The 16,483-nt window shown below is 54.7% G+C and overlaps 1 protein-coding gene and 1 pseudogene across 2 annotated transcripts in view; one reads left to right on the top strand and one right to left on the bottom strand.

Annotated features, from left to right (window-relative positions):
- Nucleotides 1-1,670, bottom strand: part of SEMA4D (sema domain, immunoglobulin domain (Ig), transmembrane domain (TM) and short cytoplasmic domain, (semaphorin) 4D) — an 81,094-nt gene extending 79,424 nt beyond the window's left edge. The window contains exon 1 of the mRNA XM_011975184.1: nucleotides 1,509-1,670. The gene's annotated coding sequence lies outside the window, so the exon portion shown is untranslated. The remainder of the gene's footprint in view (nucleotides 1-1,508) is intronic.
- Nucleotides 1,671-13,313: 11,643 nt separating this feature from the next.
- Nucleotides 13,314-15,240, top strand: LOC105535937 (annotated as a pseudogene). The gene is made up of 2 exons (XR_001005518.1): nucleotides 13,314-13,714; nucleotides 14,005-15,240. The product of XR_001005518.1 is annotated as a proliferation-associated protein 2G4-like (transcript).
- Nucleotides 15,241-16,483: the final 1,243 nt, after the last annotated feature.

Raw genomic sequence — 16,483 nt, 5'->3', positions numbered from 1 at the left:
GCCCTGTCAGGGAACGTAAAGGGGAGGCAGGGCAGCTGGGCCAGGCCCTGTCTGAAGAGGCCACTGCACCTCCCAGCCTTTTGCAGTGTGGCCTAGTGTGTGCAATAGTTCTTGATTTTTTCTCCTGAAAGAAAAAACCTTCAAATGCTGCGAGGTAATTAATCCATATATTTTTAATACTGGGAAGTTCCAACCAAACACATCTGAGGGCTGAGTTGCTGGTCTAAGAGCTCAGAGTCTACCTGGGCCCCTTGCATGGGGGAAGGGGCCGGCCAAAGCAGGGAGTGCACAGGGGCTACACATCCCCCAGGGCATGTAGAGGACAGAAATCCCCACTAAGAGAGTCATGATAAAGGCAGTCGTAAGGTAATATTAATTTTAAGAATGCTGGTTGAGTAAACATGCAAATGACCATTAACAGGACCTGGAAAATAACCAGAACACCAGTACATTCCATGGGAATCTTGACTTGATGAGTCATTCAGATGCAAATTTTACCCCAATTCTGGAAGGATTACAAGCATCCCCATTCACAGCCCCCATTCCGATGTAAATTCTAGTCCCAGGACTGGCCCTCCAGTTCCCAGCCTTCTGGCTGCTTTGCCCTGTTTCTTTCCTTGAGGCTCCTAAGCAGGAGCTGTGGAGTTTCTGGTTTGTTTCTGGCCCCTCCTCCTTCCCCCAAATCCCAGAGACGGAGCCGGCAGACTCCCAGGGCTCTCTGACTTTCACACACCTGGACCATACTAGACACAGTGCTGGGCATGTACTTTGATTTACAGAACCCAGTGACAACAGGCCACCCAGGTCTCTGTGTCAGCAAAGATCCTGAACAGCAGCCACACCCACGGCTTTATGCAGAGCAAGTCCTACAGGCTCCACCTACGCCCCACCCGGCCCCCGACCAGCCTGCTGCCTGCTCCTGGACAACCTGGTCTGGGTGCACCCCTCCCAGGGCCACGCCCACAGGTTGCAGGCCCAGCCTTTCCTTACAGAGGCTGTGCAAAACAGAGAAACTTAGAGATACATGAAATTTAAATAAAGGAAGGGCATAAACACTGCCCAGTGTCCATATCTGCAGTGCCGCGTCCCAATCGGTTGCCCAGGTACAGAAAGCAGGGATAGCCCCAGGCCAAGGAAGCGCTCCCCGCAACTCCCCCCTTGCCCCCCAACCCCCGCCCCAGAATCACAGCCTCAGCCTTGGCTTCTCAGATGCTCTCTTGCCAGCTACAGATGGACGGAATTCTCAGACAACATCCTGTACTTTTGTTGCCTTCAAAGCACAGAAGTGCAAAGCTCTGGGGTGAAGCCTGTAAGGTCCACTCAAGTGTGTTTTTCATCTGGTTGTCCAGAAGGGCAGCAGGTCATTTGGTCCCCTCACATTAGAAAGAAGGCCACTTACTCAGCTCATTCTCACTCAACCCCAGTGAGCGGTGAGAAATGGGAACACAAGACCATTTACCAAATGACAAAGAAAACCCAAGCCCCTGCCACTGCCCGGCTGGCCTCACCTTTCCGGGGGCCATGCTCCTGGTCCCACGCTGGTCAGCATGTCCCCAGCCACCACGGAGGATGGATACTCAGGACACCATCTGGCCCAGTCGTCCCATCCTCACGCAGGGCCTCTGCCCGCCTGGGACGTCTGTCCTCACTGCAGGGGTTTCAAGGGCTCTGTTATTAGTCGGGGCTCAGGCCAGGACTGCTCCAGCCATAACAAGGCGCCCTTCAGCACAGGGACAAGGTCCCGTGGTGAGCCTTCTCCGCAGGTTGTGGAACAAGCCTGTCCCATTCTCTGCCTTTTAAACAGCGGGACTGTTCAGCAATGTGGACCCGATTGTTCTCCTGTGTGGGCTAATTCAGGGGCTCGTGGGGCAGGGACCAGTCCCAGGGCTGAGGAAGGAGGAGAAAGTCTGCCTTAGAGGAGGGTGTGGGGGGTTGTGGCCCAGCACCCGAGCCATGCACACCATTGTCCACCCACGGAGCGGCAGGGCGCCTGGCAAGGGCAAGCTCCTCAGTGCCTGAGGACCCTGCAGGCCTGGCCACTACTGCAGTCATCTGGGGGCTCCATGGCAGGATGGGCGAGCTGCCTAGGGCCACGGGACAATGGGGCCAGAGGGGAAGTCCCAAGGAAGCAGCTGTAGCCCTGGGCAAGTCACTCAGGCCCTCTGAGCTCTCATGTCCAGCCTTGGACTCAGGAATCACGAAGGTAGCTCAGTCAAGAGGTAGCAATGAGGGCAAATTTGGGAGGTGAGCATGCACAGAGCTGCTGGACAGTGCTGCAGCCAGACGGCCTGCTCCCAGCTGGGCAGATGACCCTGAACTGGGAAGCACGTGGCCTCTTCTGTTAGGGGCTGCAAGGCCCTGGCTGCTCTGTCGTCCAGCATGTCCACCCCCATGAGTGGCCTGATACTAGTGGGCACTGCACAGTGCAGTGAAGAGTGGCTCGTGCAGCTCTGGCAGTTTTTATTTTTCTGCAGGCCAGGTTTTCCTCCCACAGCAGCAGGCACCTGTCCTCAGCCTGTAAGGAAGCACGATGCAGTGAGTATTGCCCAATCTTGGTCGCCCACACTTGGTATTGAATAAACAAACAACCACAGGACAAGCAGCAGGGCAGGTGTGAGGCTCGCCCTGAGTCTCCGACACTGCAGGTGCGGCCTCCAGATCCCAGCCTCTGCACCCAACCCCGCCCAGCACCAACCCTAGCAGGCAGCAGCAACAGGCATTCCCACTGCTGCAGTGCGCCCTGAGAGGAGAGGGTGCAGGCCTGGGACATGGCTGGGCTCAGTGACACGGGCACCTGCCCATGTGCGCCAGCAGCAAGGGGCACAGGTTCCCGGTACTGCCTCTGGTCAAGGGGTCCCAGGGAGGGAGGTCTGGCTGATGTGTCCAGGTGCTAAAGGAAGGTAGCAATGTGACTTGAGCGGGCACAGGTGACAGCCACACAAACTAGGTCTCTGAGTCTCAGAGATGAACAAGACAGGGACACTGTATGAAGGATGTGGTGCTCTGCCCTGGCCCGCAGCTCGGGACATAGTCAGGACAGGGATACGCTTGAACCCAGATGCCAAGTCTAAAATTCCTTAAACTGAGCAACTCAGTCCCAAGGATGAGCCATCCAACCTGCTAACACGCACAGTGCCACCCGGCACCAGGCTTTGCGCCCTTCTCACTAGAAGAATTCTAATAACCTATGGGGTAGGGATAGAGGGACAGGGCCATCTCAGCAAGATGCAGAGAGGAAGCAGAGGACACTGTACCCAGAAGGGCACCCAGCTGCTGCGGAGGGGGCAGCCTCCCTGGGGGCTGAGTGTGGAAGAGGGAAGAGGGAAGCAACAAAGGCGCACCGTAGAGAACAGTCAAGCCAAGCGCCCTCCTTCTCTCCTGGGAGCCTTTTGTGACCATGAACGCAAGCTTTAAGTTTGGAGATGAGAAACTGGAGACCCAGGAAGGGGAAGAGTGAAGGGCTGGGGGTCAGCTGGTGCTGGACTTGTGCTCATGTGGATGCCACACTCAGGCTGGCCTGGAGAGAGCTTTCAGGGCGGAGCACCTCCCGTGGCAGCTCATGATGGCTGCGTCGCAGAATGACACAACAACGTGAGCAGGACGACATTCACCACGGGCGCCTGGTGACTGCAACTCCTGCTCACGACAGAGCTGGGGTCATGCAATTAGATAAAAATATTAATCCAGTACATCATGGGCTGAAAGCTATGCCTGTCAAACCCACATTATGAACTGCTTTATTCTGTCATTCCTGAGACAAAGAACATTTCTAGTATTAGGGATATTTGAGGCAATAAATCAAAGAATTCTTTATATTCTTTGACTAGAATCAAATACAACGTATATTTTTACTTTTTCTTTTTCTTTTTTTTTAAGATGGAGTCTCACTCTGTCGCCCAGGCTGGAATACAACGGCTTGATCTCTGCTCACTGTAACCTCTGCCTCTCGGGTTCCAGCGATCCTCCTGCCTCCGCCTCCTGAGTAGCTGGGATTACAGGCGCCCACCACTACACCCGGCTAATTTTTGTATTTTTATTAGAGACAAGGTTTCACCATGTTGGCCAGGCTGGTCTCGAACTCCCTCACCCTGGGAGCCACCCGGGCTGCAGCACCTCCATCCAGCACCTCCATCCACACACTCCGGGACGAGCCCTGGAGTGGTGCTGGCTCCTCTGCCCCACAGACCCAGTTGAGGCTCCCTCCCCGCCCCTGCCAGGAAGCAGTGACCACACCGCCTTCCCTCCCATTCCTCTCCAGCCCCTGCGCCTTCTTCCACCCACATTTTCACCCACCCCGATGGTACAGCTGCATGAGTATGTCAAAATTCCAAATCTGGTCTTGACACGCCTCTGCCAAAAAGCCTTCAACAGCTCTCCGCTGCCTTTTGCTTAAAATCCCAACCCTTTCCCCTCATAATGCCATCTGATCCAGCTCCCACCCACACCCATGTTCCCATCACCCTGGCCCCCGGGCCCTGCCCTCTGCTTGCCCTCCACACTCAGCCCCCAGGGAGGCTGCGTTCTCCACAGCAGCAGGGCCCTTCTGGGTAAAGCGCCCCCTGGTCTCCTGGAAAAAAGGGAGGCTGCTTCCTCCTCTGAGCTCCCTGGCACCTCATGCAAGACTTATTCATGTTCCTCTGCAAATATTTCCTAACTACCTGCTACGTGCCAGGCACCGTGCTAAGTGCCAGCAGAGCAAAGTGGGGCTGGCTCCACCCTATGGAACCCATCCAGTGGGCAGGACATCAGTGTCCCACGGCGTGTGCTTGCGTGTGTGTGATGACACACTGTGACAAGTCCTGAGCAGAAACACACAGGGTGCCAAGAGAACTACAAGAGACAAGCTGGCCTGGTGAGGAGGCTGAGTTGGACCTGGAGGGTGAGGTGTCAGAACTGCACAAGTACACTTTAACTGGACTACTGCAGCAAATTTCCACCCAAGCGGGCAAAGCAGCATGCAACTTGACTGATCAGAGCTCCTGAAAGTCGTTTGACCTGCTCACCCAGGAGTCCTTCTAAGAACAAGCCACTCCCCTGGGCAAGTCGCTCCCTCAGCAAACCACCATCAGGCTGGCTTCACGCCCTCTGCTGTGTCCACTGATCTTAAAGTCTTATTACACACTGTAAACATGTCCCAATCCAAATCAGACCAGCCACCCACACTGAAAGATCTGCCTTAAACCAAACTCCCAGACCTTACGAATACAAACCCCTGGCCTCCGCTTCCACACACGTGCAGGACTCGGCCGGGTGGCACTGTTCCTCCCAGCAGCGGGCATTCCACGGCTTCGCGTGGTGGACGGGCCATCAGGGAGGACTCTTCAGGAATTGGGCACCAACAACATTAGCTTCCCAGGCAGACAGAACAGCAGGCAAGACAGAGCCCAGTGTGTCTGGGATCAGAAGGAAAGGGGATGTGGCCAAGGTGATGATAGTAGAGGCAACCCTGAGCTCTGGCTGGAGATGTCTGCACGAGCCAGGTCCCCGTTCCCACATGATGGGCCACCCCCAGATCACTGTGTCAGGATCAGAATGCCCCAGACCACGGGAAGGAAGCAAGGGCAGCCTGGAGGCAGCAGGTAGGGAGGGGACCAATTCCCCACCACCCCACGTATCCTCCTCAGGGCTCCTGGGACCTGCCTGGAGGCTGTGGCTGCTCTGTCCCTGGGTGTCCTCATTGGAGGCTGTGCCTGCTCTGTCCCTGGGTGTCCTCAGTACCCTCTTTGTCGTTTCAGCCCCTAATACCTATCTAACCACTCTGCGTCCAGCTTTCCTGCCTGGACCCTAACTCCCCTCCTACACTCCCGTCCCACCCCACACTGTTCAACTTCAGCTTCTGATCTAAGTGAAAGGGAAGCCCAGCAACTCCAGGCCCCACCGTGTGGACAGAGGGCTAGAGGCTGGCAAGAGGGGCTCACGGCCATGTCCACCTTTGACAGTCCCTCACTAGGCACCCTTCCCATGGCTGTGTTTAAACACTTCTCTTTCCCATCGGACTGTAAGGCTCTATTATTTAACGTGCTGGAAATCTTGTACAGTTTATAGATGTGTAGACCAGCAATGGCCAGGCTGGTGAGCTCAGCATGCTCCTGATCACCCCTTCCCATCATCAACACCCAGTGAGCTGGGGCTGTTTCCTTCTCTTTCCCCTGGCCCAAGCCACATCTTCAGGCCAGAGACACGGTTTGCTGCCCCATATGGCCTGGGTCAAGTTCACTGGCCAAAGCACCGGGAGGGGCTCAGTGGGTTGGCCCTGGGCACCACGGCTGCCACAAGGATGGTAGAGGCTGCTGGCGCCCCCCTACTCCTCCAGCCCCACTGGCCCACCTGCCAGAAGAGGAGGAAGCCACCTGCTCTTCCCAAGCTTACCAGGTTCCAAGAGTCCTCTGTTAAACGTGGTGGCTTTGCAGGAAGAATACGGACCTCATTTGTCAAAATGCAGTAGAATAGAAAAAATTGTAAGAAAACCATGCAGCAGCAACATCTCAAAAAAGCAAGACGGTCAGCAGCAAGGGGGGGAGGAGGGGCGGCCACCATCTGAAACCATGCATAAAAATAAACCATCTGCCTGGCCGGGGTCCTCTTCCTCTACTTGCTAGAAACACAGAGTTCAAGGTAAAAATGGAAAAGACAGTGAGTTTCACTTCCACAGGCCCCAACAGCTAGCAGAGAATCAGACCTACTCACCCTGGGCTGGCAGGACACATGCATGGGGAGGGGAGGGTTCCTGGAGTTCATAACTACAACCATCCTGGAGAGGGGTCAGCACCAGACAGTGTCTGGCATGGCTGCGGCCCTCCCCATCCTTCTCACCATTTCCCAGCGAGGAAACACCACACTCGGGCAGATGTGAGTCAATGCTGGGGACCCTGATTCACACATGTGCCAGTGTCGTCTGCAAACCCGGGCCCTGGGCCTGGGCTTGGACAAGCCTGTCACCACACAGTCTGAGAGACTCGAAGGGCCTTCACTGGGCTACAGCAACCTCCGATGCCCACCAGGACCGTGCTCAGCAGCACGAGGGCCCCCTGCACCCCTACAGCACGCCTGCACAGCCTCTGCCTGACCTGGAACTGAAGCCGCCCAGGAGGAAGGCAGCTCTTTTCCCCAGGAGGTGACTCACAGCCCAGAGCTCAGCCCCATCAGATCCCCTAGGGACTTCTCCACAGCTTCCAGAGTGAGACTTCCCGGTCAGTGGCGGGCTTATGACCACCCACACTACCCCCTGGAAGCAGGCCAGGTCGCGAGGTGCCCTGGAGAAGAACAGATGCCAGTGCTCAACTGGACACACAGTCCAGCCACAAGTTGTGTGTGGGCTAAACAAGGAGCTTAATCAGGGCCACCGGGATGCCCATGGGCCCAGTCTCCAGCCACCTTCCCATGGGGCCTGGCTGCCCTGTCCACCTTCTCACTGACCTCGAAGCGGGTGTACCACGGTCCTGTTGTCCCTGCAGAGTGGAGCCTTCAGCTGTCTGACAGAAAATGAGCCCTCCCAGAAAAGCGTGGCGTGGACTCCACCCGCCCATAATAGCCACCCGGGAAGCAGGTCGGGCCAGCAGCCGCCGCCAGAGGAGGATCTGCCCGGGGTAGGCGGGTGGCGGACAGCCCTGGCCCTGCAGCACCTCACCCGCACCCCACCCCCTGCCTGTCTCCGAGCTGGTGGCCAGGACCCGGCTGCCTCCTGTCCTGGCTGTAAGTCCTGTATGGGCCAGCACCTGAAACTCTCTCCCCTCCCTCCACAGCATGGGTGGGGGTGAGGTCACCAGTGGGTAACTGCAGGCCCTGACCTCCTGGGCTCCCTGCATGGGTGTGCCCTGCCCTGCTAGAGCTGTGCCATAGAAGACGGGGCACAGAGAGCATTTGGGGACTGTAAGGTGCCAGCTGCCAGAGGTGCCCAGGGTCAGGCAGCCCTGGGCCAGGCACAGACGCCTAAGGTGCAGTAACAGCTCACCCCACTGCATGCCCATGCATCCCCCCACGACGGGCAGAGTCAGGGCACTCATGCCCAAAGGAAATCCAAGCAGTAGGCAGGCCCCTGACACGAAGGGTTCTCTTTTCACTGCTCCCCACATAACAAACCTGCTTTACATTTATTGTCCTGGACACTTTGCCTTTTAGAAATTATACCTACCTACCATAGACATAATTCTGCGTCCACCTGGTGGTCTCTGTTTTCCTGCTTCACCTGGGCCTCCCTCACCACCTTCACGGCCTCTTCCCTGGCTGCCCCTCCAGCACAGCTACAGTGTACCCGCCCTTATCATGCTCTGCCCAGTAGTCACAAGGAGAAACACAGGCAAACACATACAGGCATACGCAGGAGTGCTCCTGCCATCACGGCTCACAAAGCACGTCATCACACACGGAGCACGCAAGGGGACTCCTCCCAGCTGTCAGCAGGTGCTCTGCAGCCGCTACTGATGGGATGTGGGCATGTGAAGAGACAAGTGGGCCAGCGAGTGGGAAGGAGGATCCCCAGATGGAACCCAGTTTACATGAGGCCCTAACAGACCACAGAGCTGTCGTTCAATTCATTGGTCAAAGGACGGATTATTGACTAATTACTGCTGGCACACTGGAAGGAAACAAAATTGTCCTCCCCACCCCAAGCATATTATTTCCTGTTAAAAGCATTCTAGACACGTTCAAGAGTTTAATTCAAACACACAAAACAAGAAAACCCCTGCCAGAAAATCCCCAGACAACCCATGTAATCTTCTTAACAAACGCTGGTACCCACGAGCCCTAAGAGAAGAGAGAGACACGTTCGACCATCAAATGAGTTAACCTGGACAGCAAATGATACATTCATAAAAGAAACTGGCACAGAAGAGAATTAGGAATAAATATGTTCCAAGCAGAAGAAAGAAGATCAATATCTATAACAAATCCAGAGCTCCTATAGATTGGCAAGAAAGGGCTGAACGTCCTGACAGAACAGGGTCACAACACACAACAGGCGATTCACAGAAGATCCAAATGGCCACAGAACATCCAACAAGGATGTGACACTCACCAGGATCTGGGGGGACGCCATCAAGGCCACAAAGCTGTCACTCTGCCCCGAACACTGACAAGTCGGTCTATAGTGTCTCATGCCACCGCCGAGAGAGGGTGCTGGAACAGGGAGCTCCCCGCACTCACAGGGAAGGATGAACTGTTGGATCTTTTCAGAAACGGATCTTGCAAGATCTATTACAATGAAGAGACACAGCTCTTCGGACCGTGAGTGTTGCTCCCTGAAACCCGTGCACTGAATGACAGCTCCAGAGCACGGCCAGGGTATTCACGGAAGCGCTGTTTACACTGCCTGTATGGTTTTCGGGCGGCAGCTCTCACCAGTGACCACAAACTGGACGGCTTACAACAGAAGTGTATTCCCTCACGTTCTGCAGGCCAGAATGCTGAGATCAGTTTCACTGACCAAAATCAGGGTGTCAGCAGGGCCATGCGCTCTCTGGAGGCCCCAGGGGAGACTCCCTTCCTGGCCTCTTCCAGCTTCTGGTGGCAGCAGCGTTGCTTGGTTTGTGGTTCCTTGGTTAGTCAGCGTTCTCCAGAGAAGCAGAACCAGCAGCATGTGCACAGGGAGAGACAGAGATTTATTATGCGCTCGGCTCACGTGATTATGGATCTGTCATCCACAAGCTGGAGACCCTGTGAAGCTTCCGTTCACAGGCAGTCAGGCAGGCGAACTCCCCTCTGACGTGGGGAGCCGGGTCTTTTTGTTCTATGGAGGACTTCGACGGATTGGGTGAGGCCGACTCACTTTGGGAAGGGCCACCTCCTACCCCACCTTCTACTTTGCACACCATGCCCAGGCCTCAGGTGAGTTCCCTACCCATGCTCCCAGCCTCTGCGTCCAACTCAGAGGTCTCCGTAGGCTCAGCTGGGGGTGCCATGCAGGACAAGCACTGCACCCCCAGCAGGAGATGAGACGAGACCCTCATGTCCCAGACCCCCTCCCTTCCAGGCCTTGCCACGTGTTCTATCCCTGCGGGTCTGTTCATCCTGCCTCCCGGGCCACGGCTTTCCTTAGTCTACCGATTCTCATGTCAACCTCACCCAGAAATACCCACACAGACACCCAGAATGGCACCTGACCACTTATCTGGGCACCCCAAGGCCCAGCCCAATTGGCAGATAAAATCCACCCCACACCCATCACTACTGTGGCCTCTGGGCCCTCTGTGTCTAATCTCCCTCTGCTGCCTCTGAGAAGAACACTTTTGAGTGTACTTGAGGCCCAGCAGATAATCCAGAATCATCTCCCCACCTCGAGATCCTCAACTTGGTCCCATCTGCAGACTCTAACTCTCTATCTAAAGTCACCCTCTCAGGCTCCAGAGGCTAGAACCTGGCATTTTCGGGGGCCATCATTTGTCCTACCACAAGGTGCAAAACCAAAGAACAAAAACACCCTGTGACTGACTGACTAGCTCTGAACAGGGCCTGCTGCAAGGCTATGACCCCACCCTACTCAACATGGGCTAAAGAAAACAAGACACACCATCCCATCCCCATGATGAACACCACGGGGCCTCTCTCGGGCCACCAAGGAGGGCAGAGAGGGTAGGCTGCCTCCCAGGACTTCTCCAGGACTCCGAGGCTCCCTGCACAAAGGAGCAGCCACTTCCCCTCGGCAGGGGCGTGGGCCATCCTGGACCCTAGCAGCCGCACCTTCTAAAACAAGGCAGCAGCAGCAGGAGACTGAGGCGTGGGAGGGGGGTTGTGCGCCAGGCACGCTGGCTGGGGAGGAAGGTGCCTCCCCTCAGGATGCACCTTCCACTCCCCATGCCACGCTGCACCCAGGCCTCAGGCGGGCTCCCTGCTCACACTACGTCCAGCTCAGAGGACTCGAAGTCTCAGCTGGGCGTGCCCCTGTGGGATAGGTGCTGCCCCCAAAGACTGCAGAGATAAGAGGAGACCCTCAATTCCCCAGATGCCTTCCCTTCCGAGCCCTGCCATGTGTCCTATCCTTTCGAGTCTGTCCATCTCACCTCCCAGGCCCAGACCATCTCTCCCACCGCAGCCGACAGCCAGTCCAAATCCCGACCCTCCCTCGCACGCTGCCTATCTGTCCTTCCAATCTCGACAGAGGCCCCCGAAGGTTGGTCTCTCCTTGTGACCCTTGCAGGCCAGCAGGCAGCAGGAGCAGGTTCAGACACATCCCTACCTGACAGCGAAGGAGCGAGGGCATTCTGAGGGGGCCTGCCCTGGGAGGGCTCCGTGCCCCAGCTCCAGTCAGGACTAACCCCCGGGCTAGTCCTCAGATGTCTCCTCGACTCCAGGCTTAGGTACCCCACAGCCTCCTCCCCACTAATAAGAACCTCAAGCTTCCCGTGTCCCCAAACCATGCTCCTCACCTCCCCAAAGCTGAGACGTCTCTAAGAGAGCCCAGGCAGAAGCCCACGTGGAGCCTCCATCTTTCCTACGGCTCAGGCCAAACCCCAGGGCATTCTGTGCTCCCCGACCCACACCATGACCCACCCCAGATCCAAGCTGGCAGCAAATCCTCCTGGTGCACCTCCAAGTAAGCACCAAAGGGAGCCACTCCTCATCGGCACTGCTGCACCATGCCCGCACCAGCAGCGCTCTCCCAGACCACCTCACAGCCTCCCAACCGGGTGCCCGGCACCCCCACCATGGCCCATTTTCCTCAGAAGCCAGGGGTCTTCCCCAACCCCCTCAAACTCCCCAACCCACCACCTCCTCTCCTGCCCCTGTCCTTCCTGATTCTGCCTCGGCCCACTGCCCTCTCCACCTCCACTTCAGTGCTCCCCATGCATACGGTGCTCCTCCCCAGGCACAGGCATGGCGCCAGCCGTGGCTCCATCAATTAGCCCAACTCCCCTTATAGAGCCTATCTCATCTCTTTCTCTGCTTTATGTATTTATTTATTTGTATTTTATTTAGATGTATTTATTTGCATAGAGTCTTGCTCTGTCACCCGGGCTGGCGCGCAGTGGTGTGATCATAGCTCACTGCAGCCTAGAATTCCTGGGCTTAAGTCATGCTCCCACCTCAGCCTCCTGAGTAGCTGGGACTACAGGTGCATTTCACCATGCCTGGCTAATTTTCTATATTTTTATAGAGATGGGGGTCTCACTATGTTGCCCAGGCTGGTCTCAAACTCCTGGCCGCAAGTGATCCTCCCATTTCGGCCTATCAAAGTGCTGGGATGACAAGAGTAAGCCATTGCCCCTGGCATCTTTTTCTGCTTTATTTTTCCCCCTTATAACTTCAATCATACCTGACCCATTGATCTCCTTTGGGGTCTGTCTGCCCCCATAGTAGACTACTATTTCCTCTGCTGACGCCCCACTGCCCAGGCATATGGGACCCAGGGCAGGAGCTCAGTGACCTGTGGCATGGCAGGCCATGGAGGACCCACCCTCCCCTGGGCGATGTGGGATAGGGACAGGGAGGCAAGGTATGCCTATCCAGACCAGCCAGGCTCCCCCAGCACCAGGAACCGGCTGCTATGGGGGCCACAGTCCGCCTGCACTCTGAGGAGCAGCGATCCACACAATGGCAGCAGAGAAGGCGTAAAACCGCGAGGCCTCTGCACATGGATGAGAACGTGTCAGACGCACCCAGAAAGCTATTCAATGAAAGGGCTTGTTTCACGGACTCCACTGGCGGGCATGACAGCATTGCCCACATGTTCACTCTCTGCAAAGAAAAATGGGCCCTTTTGAGGGATATAAATAGCCTGGCCAGATGTGGGAGTGCCTGAGGGGCTTTTCCCAGGACTCTAGCGTGTGTCCTGCAGCTGCATAAATAGCAGCCCCTCAGTGGGACCCCAGGGGCTGCCAAAGCAAGTGCAGGTCAGGACATGAAAGGGTTACGTGGGGACCCTCCTCCCACGGGAAGACAGGATGGGGCTCATCACAAGCCATCACTGACCTGCAGGCTGAGCATGCCCGTTGATGCATTCAGGGTACAGCTGGGACACGGAAAATCAGCGGCAAATCCACTGTGTAAGTCTTACCCACAGAAAACAAGGGAGACAGAGGCCCAGACAGCGCGGGGCCTTTTGGGGATGGGTGTGCTCACTGAAAGCACAGGCCAGGGAGCCCTGCAGACGTACAATCTCAGTGGTGAAACCGGGCTATTTGGTAAGGCCCAGCAGGCTATTTTGTAATTGTCTGCATAAATGCAAAATAATAGCACTTAAAGCTGGCTAAAAACACTCTCAAAGCCTGATATGGTTGTTACAAGTCACTAGCTCCCAACTACAGGGGCGGGGCCTGGACAGGAGAGGAAGTCAAATCCAAGGGCACCAAAGAACAGTTTAGATCCTACACCTACCAGACAAGCCACAGGTATAATTTCAGATGTTCCCAGAAGTCACGCTAAAACACTAAGTTTGTGGCTTTTGCTCGCCCTCTCCTCGAGGATCGAGGGAGCTCTAACCACAGCCTGCGACTGGGAAGGGAGGCAGAGCAGCGGCTCAGGGGAAACGAGGCTGCAGTGGTGGTGGCAGGAAGATGTCGGGCGAGGACAAGCAGCAGGAGCAAACTATCGCCGAGGACCTGGTCATGACCAGGTAGAAGATGGGGGGCGACATCACCAACAGGGCCCTTCGGTCCTTGGTGGAAGCATCCAGCTCAGGTGTGTCAGTGCTGAGCCTCGGCGAGAAAAGTGATGCCATCATTATGCAAGAAACAGGGAACATCTTCAAGAAAGAAAAGGATATGAAGAACCGGGCGCGGTGGCTCACGCCTGTAATCCCAGCAGTTTGGGAGGCCAAGATGGGTGGATCACAAGGTCAGGAGATCGAGACCATCCTGGCTAACACGGTCAAACCTCATCTCTACTAAAAATACAAAAAAATTAGCTGGGTGTAGTGGCGGACACCTGTAGTCCCAGCTACTCGGGAGGCTGAGGCAGGAGAATGGCGTGAACCCTGGAGGCGGAGCTTGCAGTGAGCCGAGACTGTGCTGCTGCACTCCAGACTGGGAGAGAGAGACTCTGTCTCAAAAAAAAAAAAAAAAAGGAAAGGAAGAAAGGTATTGCTTTTCCCACCAGCATTTCGGTAAATAACTGTGTATGTCACTTCTCCCCTTTGAAGAGCGGCCAGGATTATATTCTCAAGGAAGGTGACTTGGTAAAAATTGACCTTGGGGTCCCTGCGGACGGCTTCACCACTAATGTAGCTCATACTTTTGTGGTTGACGTAGCTCAGGGGACCCAAATAACAGGAAGGAAAGCAGATGTTATTAAGGCAGCTCACCATTGTGCTGAAGGTGCCCTATGCCTGGTCAAACCTGGAAATCAGAACACACAAGTGACAGAAACCGGGAACAAAGTTGCCCACGCATTTAACTGCACGTCAACAGAAGGTATGCCTGTCACACCAGTTGAAGCAGCATGTCATCGATGGAGAAAAAACCATTACTCAGAATGGCACAGACCAGCAGAAGAAGGACCGTGAAAAAGCTGGATTTGAGGTACATGAAGTATATGCTGTGGATGTTCTCGTCAGCTCAGGAGAGGGAAAGGCCAAGGATGCAGGACAGAGAACCACTATTTACAAACGAGACCCCTCCAAACAGTATAGACTGAAAATGAAAACCTGACGTGCCTTCTTCGGTGAGGTGGAAAGGCATTTTGATGCTACGCCGTTTACTTTCCGAGCATGTGAAGATGAGAAGAAGGCTCGGCTGGGTGTGGTGGAGCGCCCCAAGCATGGACTGCTGCAACCCTTTAATGTTCTCTATGAGAAGGAGGGGGAATTTGCTGCCCAGTTTAAATTTACAGCTCTGCTCATGCCCAGTGGCCCCATGCGGATAACCAGTGGTCCCTTCCAGCCTGACCCCCATAAGTCTGAGATGGAGGTCCAGGATGCAGAGTTAAAGACCCTCCTCCAGAATTCTGCAAGTCGAAAAACCCAGAAAAAGAAAAAAAAGAAGGCCTCCAAGACTGCAGAGAATGCCACCACTGGGGAAACATTAGAAGAAAATGAAGCTGGGGACCTAGGTGGGTCCCATCTCCCCAGCTTGCTGCTCCTGCCTCATCCCCTTCCCACCACACCCCAGACTCTGTGAAGTGCAGTTCTTCTCCACCTAGGACTGCCAGCAGAGCGGGGGTCTCCCTGTCCCCACCCCAGTTCCCCAGCCCACCCCCTTCCAACAACAACCAGCATCTGACTCTGGTCTTGGGAGGCGAGGCTTCCCAACCACAGAAGACTACTTTAAATGAAAAAAAGAAATTAAATAATAAAATCAGGAGTCAAAATTCATCGTCTTCAAGCCCCTCTTTCTAGCCTTTTCTACTACTCTCTGCTTGGTCAAAGTTTGTGACCCTACAACAGAACAGGGCTAAATTAGCCACCACCACCGAAAACTCGGTTGAATTTTTTTATACTACTCTGACGTCAGCATTTTTCCATCTGTTTGGGGCTTTTTCCTCTCTTTTCTATTCTCCCCAAGTATTTTATCTGGCTTCAAAATTAGAAGGATTATTTTTCAGATTGTTTTTATTCAGTGTGGCCAACTCCTCATCTGATTCAGGCTGTCCAGTCAGGCCCCTCCCATTTTAGGAGCTGGAGCCTTCAGTTATGAAGCGATTCTCATCTATGAAATGGATCCTCATTTGTCAATCTTTTTTCTTCCATTTTGACAAAGCTGTAAAGAAATAATCCATCTCCACCTTACCCTTTTCTCTGGAGTGGGTCTCCCCTCGCTCCATCTTACACAAACCTGAGCTGGAAGCTCAACTGGTTTTGTTCCCTGTTTGAAACACTGTGATCTCCCTCCCTTGAAAGAAAAACCGAGAACCAGAGGAGTAGACTGACTGAAGAGATGACTCCTGGCTTTCTGAAGCTACGGACTTGGATTGGATTGCTGGGGGTTTGTAGAGAAAGGCGACAAATTTCAGTACCTCTGGCATGCCGTCCCAGGAAACTAGGGCTCCCACTAACTTATGAGGTTTTTAAACACATTGACAATGACATGACATTAAAATAAATCTGGATTTGCTCATTAAAAAAAAGACTAAGTTTGCTTTAGTCATATATTTTATCTAACCCAATACACATCCAAAATACACTCCTTCTGCATGTCATGCACGCAGGTCATGAACAAGGGAGTGCATCTTGCCTTCTGTGTGCAAACTCTCTGTAACTGCTCGAGGTATCTCGGCTCTGATCAGCCACACTTCTGGTGCTCCGTGTCAGGCGTGGTGTCCAGCTAGGATACTGAACAGGGACCCTATGAGGCATAGGGAGGCAGTACCACCCACACAGCCACTGGTAGGAGGAGGTGCTATGGATCTGAGTGTGTTGAGGGTGTGGAAGCTTCTGGTTACTATAAATGAACTCTTGGCCGCTGGCCCCTCCTGTGTGCAAGAGGCAGCTGGATGGTGCTAGTACCCTACATGTCCTGACTTGTTTTTTTTGTTTTGTTTTGTTTTGTTTTTTGAGACGGAGTCTCGCTGTCGCCCAGGCTGGAGTGCAGTGGCGCGATCTCGGCACTACAAG

The sequence above is a fragment of the Mandrillus leucophaeus genome, unplaced genomic scaffold (genome assembly GCF_000951045.1).
Source record: "Mandrillus leucophaeus isolate KB7577 unplaced genomic scaffold, Mleu.le_1.0 Scaffold152, whole genome shotgun sequence".
NCBI lineage: Eukaryota > Metazoa > Chordata > Mammalia > Primates > Cercopithecidae > Mandrillus > Mandrillus leucophaeus.
The sequence above is the reverse complement of the archived record's forward strand: the minus strand, read 5'-3'. Positions and strand labels throughout refer to the sequence as shown.